The following is a 15,744-nucleotide window of genomic DNA, read 5'->3' as shown; positions in this document are numbered from 1 at the left end:
GTAATACTGGTAGAGACCCTGCAGATTCTCAAATGTTAAAAGGCCAAACTGCTAAGTTAGATGACTGAGAAAAAGATATCACTTTTACTTTCTGTTGCAACTAAAAGAAAATTCCGTTTAGCCTGGATTAAATAGCAAAGTAGACTTATTAGCTCCATTAACTAAAAAGTCCAGAGATAAAGAGACTTTAGGCTAGACTTGATGTGCCACTCGACCATATTAGAGAAAAAAATGTCTTTCCATCTCTCTTCTCTGCCTCCCAGAGGGTCAGGTTTATCCTAGGCCTGGCTCTCTCATAGTCACAGGGAGGTCCCAGGGTTACACGCTTCCTTATTCAAGCTCAGGGGCAAAGGGCAGTTTTCTAGTACCACCCGAAGAACCTCAGGAAAGCTCCCTTTCCAGAAGATTCTAGAAACATCTCCTTAACTCTCAATTGTGGGAATCCTGTGCTTATCCCTGAACCAATCAATGTGACTAGTAACCAAGACATATATCTTGTCATATTGTAGACTTTAAGTCTAAGACTAAGAGCTTTTTTCTTCTGATGATCTGCCCTTGATTTAGTGGCCTTTACCTTGGGCCAATTCCAAGCAGACTGTGCAAGGAAGGCACCATTAATAGACGCCTCTCCAAGGGCCCAATCCCAGCAGGGCCTTCCTGAGAGCAGTAACTGTTCCTGCTCTCCAGCAGGGAGTACATAGCAGGAGGTGCCTGGGAGGAGTCTGGGGGAATCATGCTTCTCTCAGCTCCGACCTTATCTGCAGCTGAGTCTTTTACTTCCTTGCTTTTGCTTGTACTAACTTTAGCTTGGGAAAGAGATTTTTTAAACCTGCTAGACCTCAAACCACTTTGGATTATAGACCACTACATCAAAGGCCTCTCTGCAAAGTTGCCAGGTTTTTCCCTCTCTTTTCTATTACAGGCTAAGCAAACTCCTTTCAGTAAGACCTTACTAAAGTTTGCAAGAAGGAGTCAAAATACGCCAACAACCTTAATTTTTTCTACTAAGTTTCCTAATGCTGCTGCCCCTGTAGGCAAAAGATCGAAGAACTAAATTATAGGTCAGGCCTTAGGTCAACCAGATGTTCCACTACTAGTAGTAAGAACAGATAATTTTCCAGACTTGGATAGTGAGACCTCGTTGCTCTCCCCTCAGCTCCCTGGGATCAGCCAATTCCACATTTTTAGGTGTATCTATCTAAAATATTCCTATTAACAGGTGCAAAAAAAACAGAAATAGATTCTGACAATTCTAAACAAAAGGGAATTTGTTGGAAAGTACTGAGGGCTTATGGAACAACAGGAGGTTGGAAGACTAGGCTTAGAAAATGGGCAGTCTCTCTACTAATTAGGATACAGATCCTTCTTCTTTAGTACAGGCCAGACAACAGTGACTTAACCAACATAGAAAATTTGTTTCTTTCCTGTGTAGGGAGAAGGAAACAGGAGTGTAGGCTGCTCTACCCAGGCTTCTGCCACTTGGCTTTCCATTCTCTAAGACACTGTCTTAATCTGCAAGGTAGCATTACCAGCACCACATCCAGGCTCCAGCCAAGGAGAAAGAGGCAATAAAGAGTAAACAGCTTCCTTTAAAGATGTGACCTAAAAGTTGTGCACATCACTCCCACCTACTGGCAACTGGCCAGAATCAGTCACCTAGTCACCCCTAGCTGCAAGAGAAGCTGGAAAAATCTAGTCTCCAGCTAGGTAGCTCAATGCCAAGCTAAAATTTAGGATGTAGGGGGTCTTTTTCTTAAAATAAAAAGAGAAAGGATATTGAGGAATATGGTAGTCTCTGCCACAGTAACCCAGTATTATGATTTGAATGGTTGTATCCTCCCTGAAATTCATATCTTGAAGTCCTAATGCCCAATGTGACGGTATTAGGAGGCAGGGGCTTTGGGAGGTGATTAGGTCGTAAGCGTGGACCCCTCCAGAATTTTGGATTAATGCTCTTAGAAAAGAGACCCACAGGGGTCCCTAGGCCCTTCCACCATGTGAGGATACAGGAAGTCTGGAATGCAGAAGCACGCCTTCACTCAACTATGCTGGCACCTTGATCTCAGACTTCCAGCTTCCAGAACTGTGAGAAATGTTTCTACTGTTTATAAGCCACCCAGTCTGTGGTATTTTGTTATAGCAGCCCGAACAGACAAAGACCCCAGGAAGCTCTAGAGAACAAGAAGCAGAAGAGACATCATCTCCAAACGAGAACAGTCAGCTAGGCTACCACCACCCCTGCTGCAGAGCACTGCCACCACCAACACCAGGCATCGCTTCCTACTGACAGGAATAAATTCTAGCTGACCTTTCATCTTTGAGTCGCTCACTTGAGAGCCAAGGTCCGGGCCGCAGTACCTGATTGTCCACGCTAAATCCCGTGCTCATGTCCTGGCAGCTACGATGTGGTGAGATGGAAATCCTGCCTTCCACCAAGACTACACCTGATCGAGGACTCCCCAAGAATAAGAAAGAAGTTTAACTACTGGGGCACCAAACAAAAATGACAGATATCCACTAGAGACGAGGATATTGTTTCTCTCACATACCATTTATCAAAGCATCTTGTTAGTCTGCCTAAAATCAGTGGATCTTGAAGGGGCTGTGGCCTTGGCTCACAGCCTGGTGACTAGAAAACAAGTAACCTTAGCAACAGCAGTGAACTCTACCATCTTCTTTAGGAGGTACATAGAAATATTTGAGGGGAATGTTTCATGAGTCAAGGGAGGAGTTTCTACATTCCTATAGTCTCAAGTTTTCACATATGGGTGAAGAGAAATTTCCTATTTGCTTTAGAAAGCATAATTTTCTTTCATCTAAATCAGTCCTAGAGAGTCTATTTAAGCTTCCCACATGGTCAGGTACTATACTTTGCAGCTGTTAGGATGTGAGAGAATGCTTGGGCAGCACGAGTCTGGGGTTCTAAAAGGTGTTTATGGAAGGGAAGTATGGCCCAAGGGGTCACAGGCATTGCCCTTGTGTCTTCCCTATATTTTGTGATCCAAAACTAATAAATTATTTTTAAAGAAAAGAATAAAAAATAAATCAGTCCTAGAAATCATCACATTCCATGTCTCCATGAATGCATCTCTCTGAATATCTCACTTAAACTTTCTGGTTAATCAAGAGAACATTGTCATTACACAAAACCAATGCTTTCAATGAGTAGTATACCAGGCTTGATAAAGATACAGAGAACTTATTAAAAGAAAGACATTTGCCCTTAGATCCACTTGCAGCAGTGCTTCTGGAGGAGGGCACTACTGTCATTTTGGGTGGGACAATGCTCTACTGTGCAGCACTATTCCATACATTGTGCAATATTTAATATCCCAGGCCTCCAGGCACTAATACCAGTGGCACCTCATTATAACATACATCACAGTCATTATATACTGTCATTATAATAACACAGATGGCATACCCTTTTCAAATGTTCCCTAAAGGTTCCCACTGCTAGTTGGTTACAATCTAGCTGGGGAGAAATATACAAAATATACAAAAACGACCTAACAATCACGGACCAGTCAACAAAAACTGGGAAATGATCCACAGTGGCACCTAGCACAGCGCCTGGCATACTGAGGTGTGCAATAAAGGTTAAAGGAATGAATGGATGGATGGATAAATGAAGATAGGACTTAACTGGCTCTCATGGAATGGAACATTAGTACACAGAACCCTGACACAGAGTTTAGAGAGCAGTAAATAGACCTATAGTTACTATTTCTATTAAGAAACACGTAATAGAAGTACGGTCCAGATGAAAGAAGACCTTAAATGTCAGGTGGCAATTTGATTTTGCCAGTCTGCCACTTAACATACAACTTTGGACAAGATAATCAATTCCTTGCATTTCACCTTTTTTTAATCTGTGAAATGAGGGTACATGCCTCATATAGTAGTTGTGAGGATGGAATGTTAGAAAACCCAACATGGTGCTTAGTATATAGTTGGCTAACAATAAACTGTAACTGCTATTATTACTATTCCTATTATGTCATGATAGCAAGATAGATTTAAACTTAAAATGTTTAATTGGGAGACAGTAAGGTAAGGAAAGCAACATGAACGAAGTGGTGTGAAGAAAAGGGTACTGGAGAACAGAAAAGGCTAGAACTGGAGACCAGTTAATCCTGAGTGCTCTGTTTCAGCACTTTTCATTTAAAATAATATAGTTTCATTCCAGGTTTCCTTAGTTTCTTAGTTCCCAGACTATATGTTTTTTAAAGTCCTTATAATAAGATATACACCATGATACTAATAGGATTTACAAATGAATTTGTGATGCTGGGTCTTATTTACCTTTTTATGTTTATAATATTTTCTATTTTTTTATTCTATTTTTTCAATTTATTTTTTATTGACATATAGTTCATGTATAATATTAAATGTACAGGTGTACAATATAATGATTGTACTATAGTAATATTTTCTAATTTTTTCACTATAAAAATTTTAATCTGTTTTATTTTGAATAGTTTTTATGTAAATATTTTTTAAATAAAAAGAGTTACAGTGAAGTCAATTTTGAAAGCTGGGATCTCTTTAATAAAGTCTTCTGATCATTAATTGATATTTATTGAACAGCCTAGATGGACTGAGCAAACTCTTGGCACTAATGTCTGTCTCAAACCACCAGCAAACCACGGAGTCATTAAGAGTGAACAGGTGGTTTCTCCAAGAAGCTGATGTATCTTCCAGGACAGGAACTGATGGTACCCAGGTAAGCAAAGGGAGGGGCGAGGGCCACAGCTTTGTTCCCAGGCTTCTGGAACTCAGTTACTTTCCCCATCACTTTTCACATCATGTCCCATCAGAGAGAATTTCTTTCACTCTTGGATAAGTATTAGAACTGGGTTGAAATAAAAAGTTATTTATTTAAGACAAGTTTTTAAGGCTTTGCTTTAGGTTTCTTTCTGAGTTTATCATGCTCCTTTGCTTATAAAATGCAATAAATGTTTGTTGATGTGATATGTTATCCAAAATATGACAACTATAATAGCAAACAGTGATTGTTACAGCTACAAGGCAGCTGTATTCAACACCGTTCATATAATTATGCTCCACTTCACAATAGTTACAACTGTATTGTACAATATTGGAGGCAAATTATCAACAGTAGTGATTTTAGCATTTAAATGTGTATACAGCTTAACTTGTTCCTTCTCTTATAACATGGCAGAAAAACAACTGTTTGAAAAGTTTAAAAATTCCATCCAAATGGTGATTTAGAAGAATGTAGGTTTTTTAATTGTATGTACATAGACACAGCCTTACAGTGAAATTTCGATATGTGCTATGAATTGGAAAGTTCAGCTGTAATTTGGTCCAGTTTATCAAAAGGTTTCCCACCTATCCTGAATAACTGAATTTAACTAGTCAACATGCAGCTAACATTAGTACCTTTTGGAGACATTTTTTGATCAAAGGATTTGTTTTAACTTTACACCGAGGGAAAATAAAGACATAAAGGGAGAAAATGCTGTTCGGCCCTTCTTAATCTAAGCTTTTGGATTGTCTCCCTCTGGGACTTAGTCACAATGATTAAAAAAACAAAAAAAACTAGCTTTTATTGAGCACTTAACTCAACATCGCTAATCATCAGAGAAATGCAAATCAAAACCAAAGTGAGAGGGGGATTCCCTGGTGGCGCAGTGGTTAAGAATCCGCCTGCCAATGCAGGGGACACAGGTTCGAGCCCTGGTCCGGGAAGATCCCACATGCCGCGGAGCAACTAAGCCCGTGCGCCACAACTAGTGAGCCTGCACTCTAGAGCCCGTGAGCCACAACTACTGAAGTCCACGCACCTAGAGCCTGTTCTCCACAACAAGAGAAGCCACCGCAATGAGAAGCCTGTGTGCCACAACCACTGAGCCTGCACTCTAGAGCTCGCGAGCCACAACTACTGAGCCCGTGTGGTACAACTACTGAAGCAATAATAAGTAAATAAATAAAACCACGGGCTTCCCTGGTGGCACAGTGGTTGAGAGTCTGCCTGCCGATGCAGGGGACACGGGTTCGTGCCCTGGTCCGGGAAGATCCCACATGCCGCAGAACGGCTAGGCCCGTGAGCCTCGGCCACTGAGCCTGCACATCCAGAGCCTGTGCTCCGCAACAGGAGAGGCCACAACAGCGAGAGGCCTGCGTACCGCAAAATAAATAAATAAATAAATAAAACCACAATGAGAGGGACTTCCCTGGTGGTCCAGTGGTAAAGAATATGCCTTCCAATGCAGGGGACACAGGTTCGATCCCTGGTCAGGGAAAATCCCACATGCCGCGGGGCAACTAAGCCCACGTGCCACAACTACGGAGCTCGCACGCCTCAACTAGAGCCTGTGTGTTGCAAACTACAGACCCCACAAGCTCTGGAACCCGTGCACCGCAACTACAGAGCCCACGCACCCTGGAGCCTATGCACTACACTAGAGAAGAAAAAACCCTCACACCACAACTAGAGAGAAGCCCGCATGCTGAAACATAGCGCCCACACCGCAACGAAAGATCCCGCATGCCTCAACGAAGATCTCACGTGCCGCAACTAAGACCCGATGCAGCCAAAAATGAATTAAATAAACAATAAATTTATCTTTAAAAAAAAACCCACAATGAGGTATCACCTCAAACCTAACAGAATGGCTATCATCAAAAAGTCTACAAATACAAATGTTGGTGAGGATGCAGAGAAAAGGGAACCCTTGTACACTGTTGGTGGGACTGTAAATTGGTGCAGTCACTGTTGAAAACATTATGGAGGTTTCTCAAAAAACGAAAAATAAAACTACCATGTGACCTAGCAATTCCACTCCTGGGTATATACTCAAAAAAACCAAAAACACTAATTTGAAAAGATAAATACACCCCAATGTTCACAGCAGCATTATTTACAATTGCCAAGACATGGAAACAACCTAAGTGCCCATCAACAGATGAATGGATAAAGAAGATGTGGTAAATATATGCAATGGAATACTATTCAGCCATAAAAAAGAATGAAATTTTGCTATTTGCAGCAACATGGATGGACTTGGAGGGCATTATGCTATGTGAAATATGTCAGATAGAGAAAGATAAATACTGTGTGATACCGCTTATATGTGGAATCTCAAAAATACAACAAACTAGTGAATATAACATAAAAGAAGCAGACTCACAGATATAGAAAAAAAACTAGTGGTTACTAGTGATGGGGGAGCAATATAGGGATGGGGGAGTGAGAGGTACAAACTACTGGGTGTAAGATAAGCTCAAGGATGTACTGTACAGGATAGGGAAAACAGCCAATATTTTGTAATAACTATAAATGGAAAATAACCTTTAAAACTGTATAAATATAAAAAATGTAAAAGTAAAATTTTAAAAATAAAATATTAAAGGTTAAAAAAATCTAGCCTTTATTGAGCACTTACCATGGACCAACAACATACTGTGCAAAGTGCTTTCCATACTTCTCCTCTTTTAATCCCTCCCCAGTGATCCTTCACAGGTGAAGAAACCATGACTCAGAAGAAGTAAGGGACCTGCCTAAGGTCACCCAGCTGACAAGTGGCAGAGCCAAGGTTTAATCCCTACCTGTTCAACTCCAAAAGCCCTTGCTCATGACAACTCCACTCTGGCCTCAACTCACGTGAGCCTGAGCCATCCTGAGTGATAAATGGCCAAATCAGAAGCTGCGTCAGGCCATTTGCAGTGGTGTTGTGTGTCTTTCAGGCCATCTTGGAGATGCTGTATGTCTCCTATTAATGTTCATGTCAAGTAAAAACCATGCCTTAGAGAAAAAGACCAAATGTTTATAGTATACACTTAATGTAGCATTTAGTATATGTGGCAGGCACTGTATAAATATAATAATGTTTATTTTTAATCCTCAAAAGCCTACACATTAGGTATTATTACTGTCAGCCCTAATTTACAGATAGTAATTTAAAACAGAGAAATTAAGTAAATTGCCTAAGGTGACATGGCTGGCAAATAGAAAATCTGAGATTCAAAGGCAGTCAGGCTAGTGACAAGGGCTGGGTCCCAACCAGCACCTACAACCCCCTCTCAGAGACCAGGTTCTTGTTTTCACATCTCCCACTGTCTCTGAGTAGAGCAATGACCAAGGCTTCTGGAAGGAGCTTTACTAACTAAGGTTTGGAAATAACACACTTCTTAGCAAAGTGTTTTGGGATGTAGAGATAAATTATCCAATTCAATAAATAAACGTTCTGTTTGCATGCTCGTGTACTTTTTTGTACAAAACACTCCAGATTTATATTTTCTTTGGTAAGACCTAAAGGGGAAATAAAGAGGAGAGAAAAATCTTAGTGAGAAAAATGCTATGACCGTAATAAAGTGACTTTTTAAATATATATAGACCCAAGGCCTTTCTTTTAGTCAGATAATATATAACTGGCTATAGGAAGATTAACAAGTGTAAGACAATGCATTTGAATTGCAGACAATTAATATTTAATTTGCCATCCATGGTACATTCTCAGGCACAGGACAAGGTGATTTTTAAAAGCAAAATGAGGAGATTAAAAAAATAAAATAAAATAAAAATAAGGAGATAGCAGAGTTCACATAACACTCAGTCGTTGTGAGCCACCTCTAGGGCCAGATTCACATTAGTTATAATCAGTCTATTAATTAAATAATTCAACCACCTATATGAACGCTTTTCCTCATATGATCTCATAACCTTTGGCCCCATAGAAATGGAACTTATACAAATCAATTAAGCCACTGCACACTGGCTACCTCAGGCAGAAAAAAAAAGAAAATCTCTCATCCAACAATGTTCCAGAGCAGAAGAGAGATGCTGGAGGCTGGGAATAAACCCATTTTACTGAATGCCCCCTCTCTCCTGATTTAAGTGTACTGCACTGAATTGACTAACAAGACCAAAATGAGAAAACCCATCCAGTTATTAAGAATTGCCCTTCATACACCATTGGCTTGATTCACTTTGGAAAGCAATGCAGATCCAAGCAATTCAAATATTTAAGCAGACTCTTTTCCCTGGGAGAGAAATGGTCTTGTCACAGGGCTGAAATCATCCTGCAGTACAAGACAGGGTACACAGTGCAGAAAACTGGGACCCTGGGAACTAAAAGGCAGCCTAAAATAATCCAAAGAAATAGCAGAGCTCTATTTTATACTATGTATGGTTGCAGAAATAGAAATAACTGTCATTTACTGAGAACTTACTATGTGTGAAGCACTTGCTAAACACTGGTGGGACGTAACATATTGAGACAGACACAGTATTAGTAATCAGACAGCCTGGGGCCTAGTGCTGATACCTCCACCTGTGTGGCCTTTTGATGTTTACTTCCCTTTGTAAAAAGGGGTCTAATGACACTCATCTGAGTCACTGTAAGGATCAAGTAAGATAATGTATATGTGGCAGAGATTGCTATAAGGACTCCCAATTTTTAGGTAGATGCTTTGGCTACCTAAGAATAGAATAAATACTATTTCCCAGACTCCCTTGCAGTTAAGTGTGGGCATGGACTACATTATGGTCAATGGGAAGCAGACAGCTGTAGCATGTGGTAGTTTTCATTCACCACCTTTAACTCAATCATCCTCATGAGTGCAGGCTTTGCCTCTTCTTTATCCCTTTCTCCTGCAAGCTAGATGGCCAGGTTGCCATGTTGGACCATGCAGTTGTGGTCACACGCAGTCAAGCAGAAAGATAGAAGGAGGGGTCTCTGACACTACAGAGTGACACATTCCTGATCCAGCTGCCCAGACGTTACCAGACAGGCAAACAAGCTTCTATCTTGTTTAATTCGCGGGTATACTTTGGTTTTCTATACAATTCTGTTGTCGCAGCTCAGCAAACAGAAAGCAAACTAGGTTCTTCTCAAATGTACCCTGAGGGACCCATCTTGTAAACCTATAGCCTCTTCCTTTCCTGTATATCTACATTCACGTGGTCTGGCCTCCAGCTCTAAAATGCTATCGTCCTATTGTTGCTCCCACATAATGTGAGCTCAGAATAAGAGTCCACCCACCAGGGAGACTTAAGGTCACCACCCCAGGAAATGCAGCAAAAAAACTCCCTAGGACCAGCTGGAAGAGGAAGGCTGCAGCAGTGTGGAGCCAGGCAGGGTTAGGGCTCCAGATACGGCTTTCCTATGTGGAGATAAAGGGCATTGGACAGACAAAAGGTGTGGTTGAGATCCCAAAGGGATAACTCTCGTCACCCTCTGGCTCAGAGCATGGATCCGGCTTTACAGCCCACCTGCCCACATTGAACACAGTCCCGTGTGTTGCTGATGTCCGTGTGAGTCCCTGCCACACTCACCCTTCTCAACCTTATCCTAAGTATTGATGATCAAATCTGGCCCCTCTCCTGCCTTCTCTCACCCTCTGGAAGTGCCACAGACCTAATGGCTAGTCATCTGCCTTTATTACTGCTGCTTTCAGTTGAGACTGTTAGCCAGGAAGACATGCACACCATTGCCACCTCAGTAGTGTGACACTGAACAAGTCGGTTTCTTCAACTATAAAATTGGAGGCATATATCAGTTACATCTCAATAGAACTAAGAAAATTAATTAATTAATTAAACTAATTAATTAAAGTGACAAAAGAAATTGGAGAACTAGAAAATCCCTTGCTAACATCCTTTCCAACATCATGGTCAATGATCAGTACAGTGAACCTCAGAACTCAAGTGGAGTTCTGAGCCCTAAGTGAAGAGCAAAGGCCGCCGAAATTCTCACCAGAGTTGGCATAATATAGATTCTGCATCAGCGTGATTTTTACTTTGAAAAAAATCTGCCACTTCTGCCCACGACGGGTAAATGACTTCACTCTCACCTGGACTAATATAAGTCACAGGTGTTTAATGAGAAACTGTGCCCTCTCTCTCCCATTTTCCCACCTTTAATGGTACCTCTTCAACCGTAGGTCTCAGTGCCTGACGTCAGGAGAATAAGGATAAAGGGTTTTTCCGGGAAGATGGCGGAAGAGTAAGACGCGAAGATCACCTTCCTCCCCACAAATACACCAGAAACACATCTACCCGTGAAACAACTCCTACAGAACACCTAATGAACGCTGGCATTAGACTTCAGACCTCCCAAAATGCAAGAAACCCCCCATGTACCTGGGTAGGGCAAAAGAAACAACACAGACAAAAGAATAGGGACGGGACCTGCACCAGTGGGAGGGAGCTATGAAAGAGGAAAGGTTTCCAAACACTAGGAAGCCCCTTCGCAGGCAGAGACTGCGGGTGGCGGAGGGGGAAAGCTTCGGAGCTGCGGAGGAGAGCACAGCAACAGGGGTGCGGAGGGCAAAGCGGGGAGATTCCCGCACAAAGGATCAGTGCCGACCAGCACTAACCAGGCCGAGAGGCTTGTCTGCTCACCCGCCGAGGCGGATTGGGCTGGGAGCTGAGGCTTGGGTTTCGGTCGGAGCGCAGGGAGAGGACTGGGGTTGGCGGCGTGAACACAGCCTGCAGGGGGTTAGTGCGCCACGGCTAGCTGGGAGGGAGTCTGGAGAAAAGTCTGCACCTGCCGAAGAGGCAAGAGACCTTTTCTTACCTCTTTGTTTCCTGGTGTTTGAGGAGAGGGGATTAAGAGCGCTGCTTAAAGGAGCTCCAGAGACGGGCGCGAGCCGCGGCTAAAAGCGCGGACCCCAGAGACGGGCATGAGACGCTAAGGCTGCTGCTGCCGCCGCCAAGAAGCCTGTGTGCGAGCACAGGTCACTATCCACAGCCCCCTTCCGGGGAGCCTGTGCAGCCCGCCACTGCCAGGGTCCTGGGATCCAGGGACGACTTCCCCGGAAGAACGCACGGCGCGCCTCAGGCCAGTGCAACGTCATGCCGGCCTCTGCCGCCGCAGGCTCACCCCGCCCTCCGTGCCTCTCCCTCTCCCCCGGCCTGACTGAGCCACACCCCCGAATCAGCGGCTCCTTTAACCCCGTCCTGTCTGAGCGAAGAACAGACGAGCTCCAGCGACCTACACGCAGAGGCGGGGCCAAATCCAAAGCTGAGCACCTGGAGCTATCAGAACAAAGAAGAGAAAGGGAAATCTCTCCCAGCAGCCTCAGGAGCAGCGGATTAAAGCTCCACAATCAACTTAATGTGCCCTGCATCTGTGGAATACCTGAATAGACAACGAATCATCCCGAATTAAGGAGCCGTGTGGATGAAAGGCTCTTGGTGCTTCAGCCAGGAGTCAGTGCTGTGCCTCTGAGGTGGGAGAACCAACTTCAGGACACTGGTCCACAAGAGACCTCCCAGCTCCACATAATATCAAACGGCAAAAATCTCCCAGAGATCTCCATCTCAACACCAGCACCCAGCTTCACTCAACAACCAGCAAGCTACAGTGCTGGACATCCTATGCCAAACAACTAGCAACACAGGAACACAACACCACCCATTAGCAGAGAGGCTGCCTAAAATCATAGTAAGACCACAGACACCCCAAAACACACCACCAGACATGGACCTGCCCACCAGAAAGACAAGATCCAGCCTCATCCACCAGAACACAGGCACTAGTCCCCTCCACCAGGAAGCCTACACAACCCACTGAACCAACCTTAGCCACTGGGGACAGACACCAAAAACAACGGGAACTACGAACGAGCAGCCTGCGAAAAGGAGACCCCAAACACAGTAAGATAAGCAAAATGAGAAGACAGAAAAACACACAACAGATGAAGGAGCAAGATAAAAACCCACCAGACCTAACAAATGAAGAGGAAATAGGCAGTCTACCTGAAAAAGAATTCAGAATAATGATAGTAAAGATGATCCAAAATCTTGGAAATAGAATACACAAAATGCAAGAAACATTTAACAAGGACCTAGAAGAACTAAAGATGAAACAAACAATGATGAACAACACAATAAATGAAATTAAAAATACTCTAGATGGGATCAATAGCAGAATAACTGAGGCACAAGAACGGATAAGTGACCTGGAAGATAAAATAGTGGAAATAACTACTGCAGAGCAGAATAAAGAAAAAAGAATGAAAAGAACTGAGGACAGTCTCAGAGACCTCTGGGACAACATTAAACACACCAACATTCGAATTATAGGGGTCCCAGAAGAAGAAGAGAAAAAGAAAGGGACTGAGAAAATATTTGAAGAGATTATGGTTGAAAACTTCCCTAATATGGGAAAGGAAATAGTTAATCATGTCCAGGAAGCACAGAGAGTTCCATACAGGATAAATCCGAGGAGAAACACACCAAGACACATATTAATCAAACTGTCAAAAATTAAATACAAAAAAAACATATTAAAAGCAGCAAGGGAAAAACAAATAACACACAAGGGAATCCCCATAAGGTTAACAGCTGATCTTTCAGCAGAAGCTCTGCAAGCCAGAAGGGACTGGCAGGACATATTTAAAGTGATGAAGGAGAAAAACCTGCAACCAAGATTACTCTACACAGCAAGGATCTCATTCAGATTTGATGGAGAAATTAAAACCTTTACAGACAAGCAAAAGCTGAGAGAGTTCAGCACCACCAAACCAGCTTTACAACAACTGCTAAAAGAACTTCTCTAGGCAAGAAACACAAAGGAAGGAAAAGACCTACAATAACGAACCCAAAACAATTTAGAAAATGGGAATAGGAACTTACATATCGATAATTACCTTAAATGTAAATGGACTAAATGCTCCCACCAAAAGACACAGATTGGCTGAATGGATAAAAAAACAAGACCCATATATATGCTGTCTACAAGAGACCCACTTCAGACCTAGAGACACATACAGACTGAAAGTAAGGGGATGGAAAAAGATATTCCATGCAAATGGAAACCAAAAGAAAGCTGGAGTAGCAATTCTCATATCAGACAAAATAGACTTTAAAATAAAGACTATTACAAGAGACAAAGAAGGACACTACGTAATGATCAAGGGATCGATCCAAGGTGAAGGTATAACAATTGTAAATATTTATGCACCCAACATAGGAGCACCTTAATACATAAGACAAATACTAACAGCCATAAAAGGGGAAATCGACAGTAACACATTCATAGTAGGGGACTTTAACACCCCACTTTCACCAATGGACAGATCATCCAAAATGAAAATAAATAAGGAAACACAAGCTTTAAATGATACATTAAACAAGATGGATTTAATTGATATTTATAGGACATTCCATCCAAAAACAACAGAATACACATTTTTCTCAAGTGCTCATGGAACATTCTCCAGGATAGATCATATCTTGGGTCACAAATCAAGCCTTGGTAAATTTAAGAAAATTGAAATGGTATCAAGTATCTTTTCCAACCACAACGCTATGAGACTAGATATCAATTATAGGAAAAGATCTGTAAAAAATACAAACACATGGAGGCTAAATAATACACTACTTAATAACGAAGTGATCACTGAAGAAATCAAAGAGGATATCAAAAAATACCTAGAAACAAATGACAATGGAGACTTGACAACCCAAAACCTATGGGATGCAGCAAAAGCAGTTTTAAGAGGGCAGTTAATAGCAATACAATCCTACCTTAAGAAACAGGAAACATCTCGAATAAACAACCTAACCTTGCACCTAAAGCAATTAGAGAAAGAAGAACAAAAAAACCCCAAAGTTAGCAAAAGGAAAGAAATCATAAAAATCATATCAGAAATAAATGAAAAGGAAATGAAGGAAACGATAGCAAAGATCTACAAAACTAAAAGCTGGTTCTTTGAGAAGATAAACAAAATTGATAAAACATTAGCCAGACTCATCAAGAAAAAAGGGAGAAGACTCAAATCAATAGAATTAGAAATGAAAAAGGAGAAGTAACAACTGACACTGCAGAAATACAAAAGATTATGAGAGATTACTACAAGCAACTCTATGCCAAAAAAATGGACAACCTGGAAGAAATGGACACATTCTTAGAAATTCACAACCTGCCAAGACTGAATCAGGAAGAAATAGAAAATATGAACAGACCAATCACAAGCACTGAAATTGAAACTGTGATTAAGAATCTTCCGACAAACAAAAGCCCAGGACCAGATGCCTTCACAGGCGAATTCTATCAAACATTTAGAGAAGAGCTAACACCTATCCTTCTCAAACTCTTCCAAAATATAGCAGAGGGAGGAACACTCCCAAACTCATTCTATGAGGCCACCATCACCCTGATACCAAAACCAGACAAACAAAGAAAACTACAGGCCAATATCACTGATGAACATAGATGCAAAAATCTTCAACAAAATACTAGCAAACAGAATCCAACAGCACATTAAATGGATCATACACCATGATCAAGTGGGGTTTATCCCAGGAATGCAAGGATTCTTCAATATACACAAATCAATCAACATGATACACCAGATTAACAAACTGAAGGAGAAAAACCATATGGTCATCTCAATAGATCCAGAGAAAGCTTTTGACAAAATTCAACACCCATTTATGATAAAAACCCTGCAGAAAATAGGCATAGAGGGAACTTTCCTCAACATAATAAAGGCCATATATGACAAACCCACAGCCAACATCATCCTCAATGGTGAAAAACTGAAAGCATTTCCACTAAGATCAGGAACAAAACAAGGTTGCCCACTCTCACCACTCTTATTCAACATAGTTTTGGAAGTTTTAGCCACAGCAATCAGAGAAGAAAAGGAAATAAAAGGAATCCAAATCAGAAAAGAAAAAGTAAAGCTGTCACTGTTTGCAGATGACATGATACTATACGTAGAGAATCCTAAAGATGCTACCAGAAAAATACTAGAGGTAATAAA

Source organism: Orcinus orca, chromosome 11, assembly GCF_937001465.1.
Source record: "Orcinus orca chromosome 11, mOrcOrc1.1, whole genome shotgun sequence".
NCBI classification, from domain to species: domain Eukaryota; kingdom Metazoa; phylum Chordata; class Mammalia; order Artiodactyla; family Delphinidae; genus Orcinus; species Orcinus orca.
The sequence above is the reverse complement of the archived record's forward strand: the minus strand, read 5'-3'. Positions refer to the sequence as shown.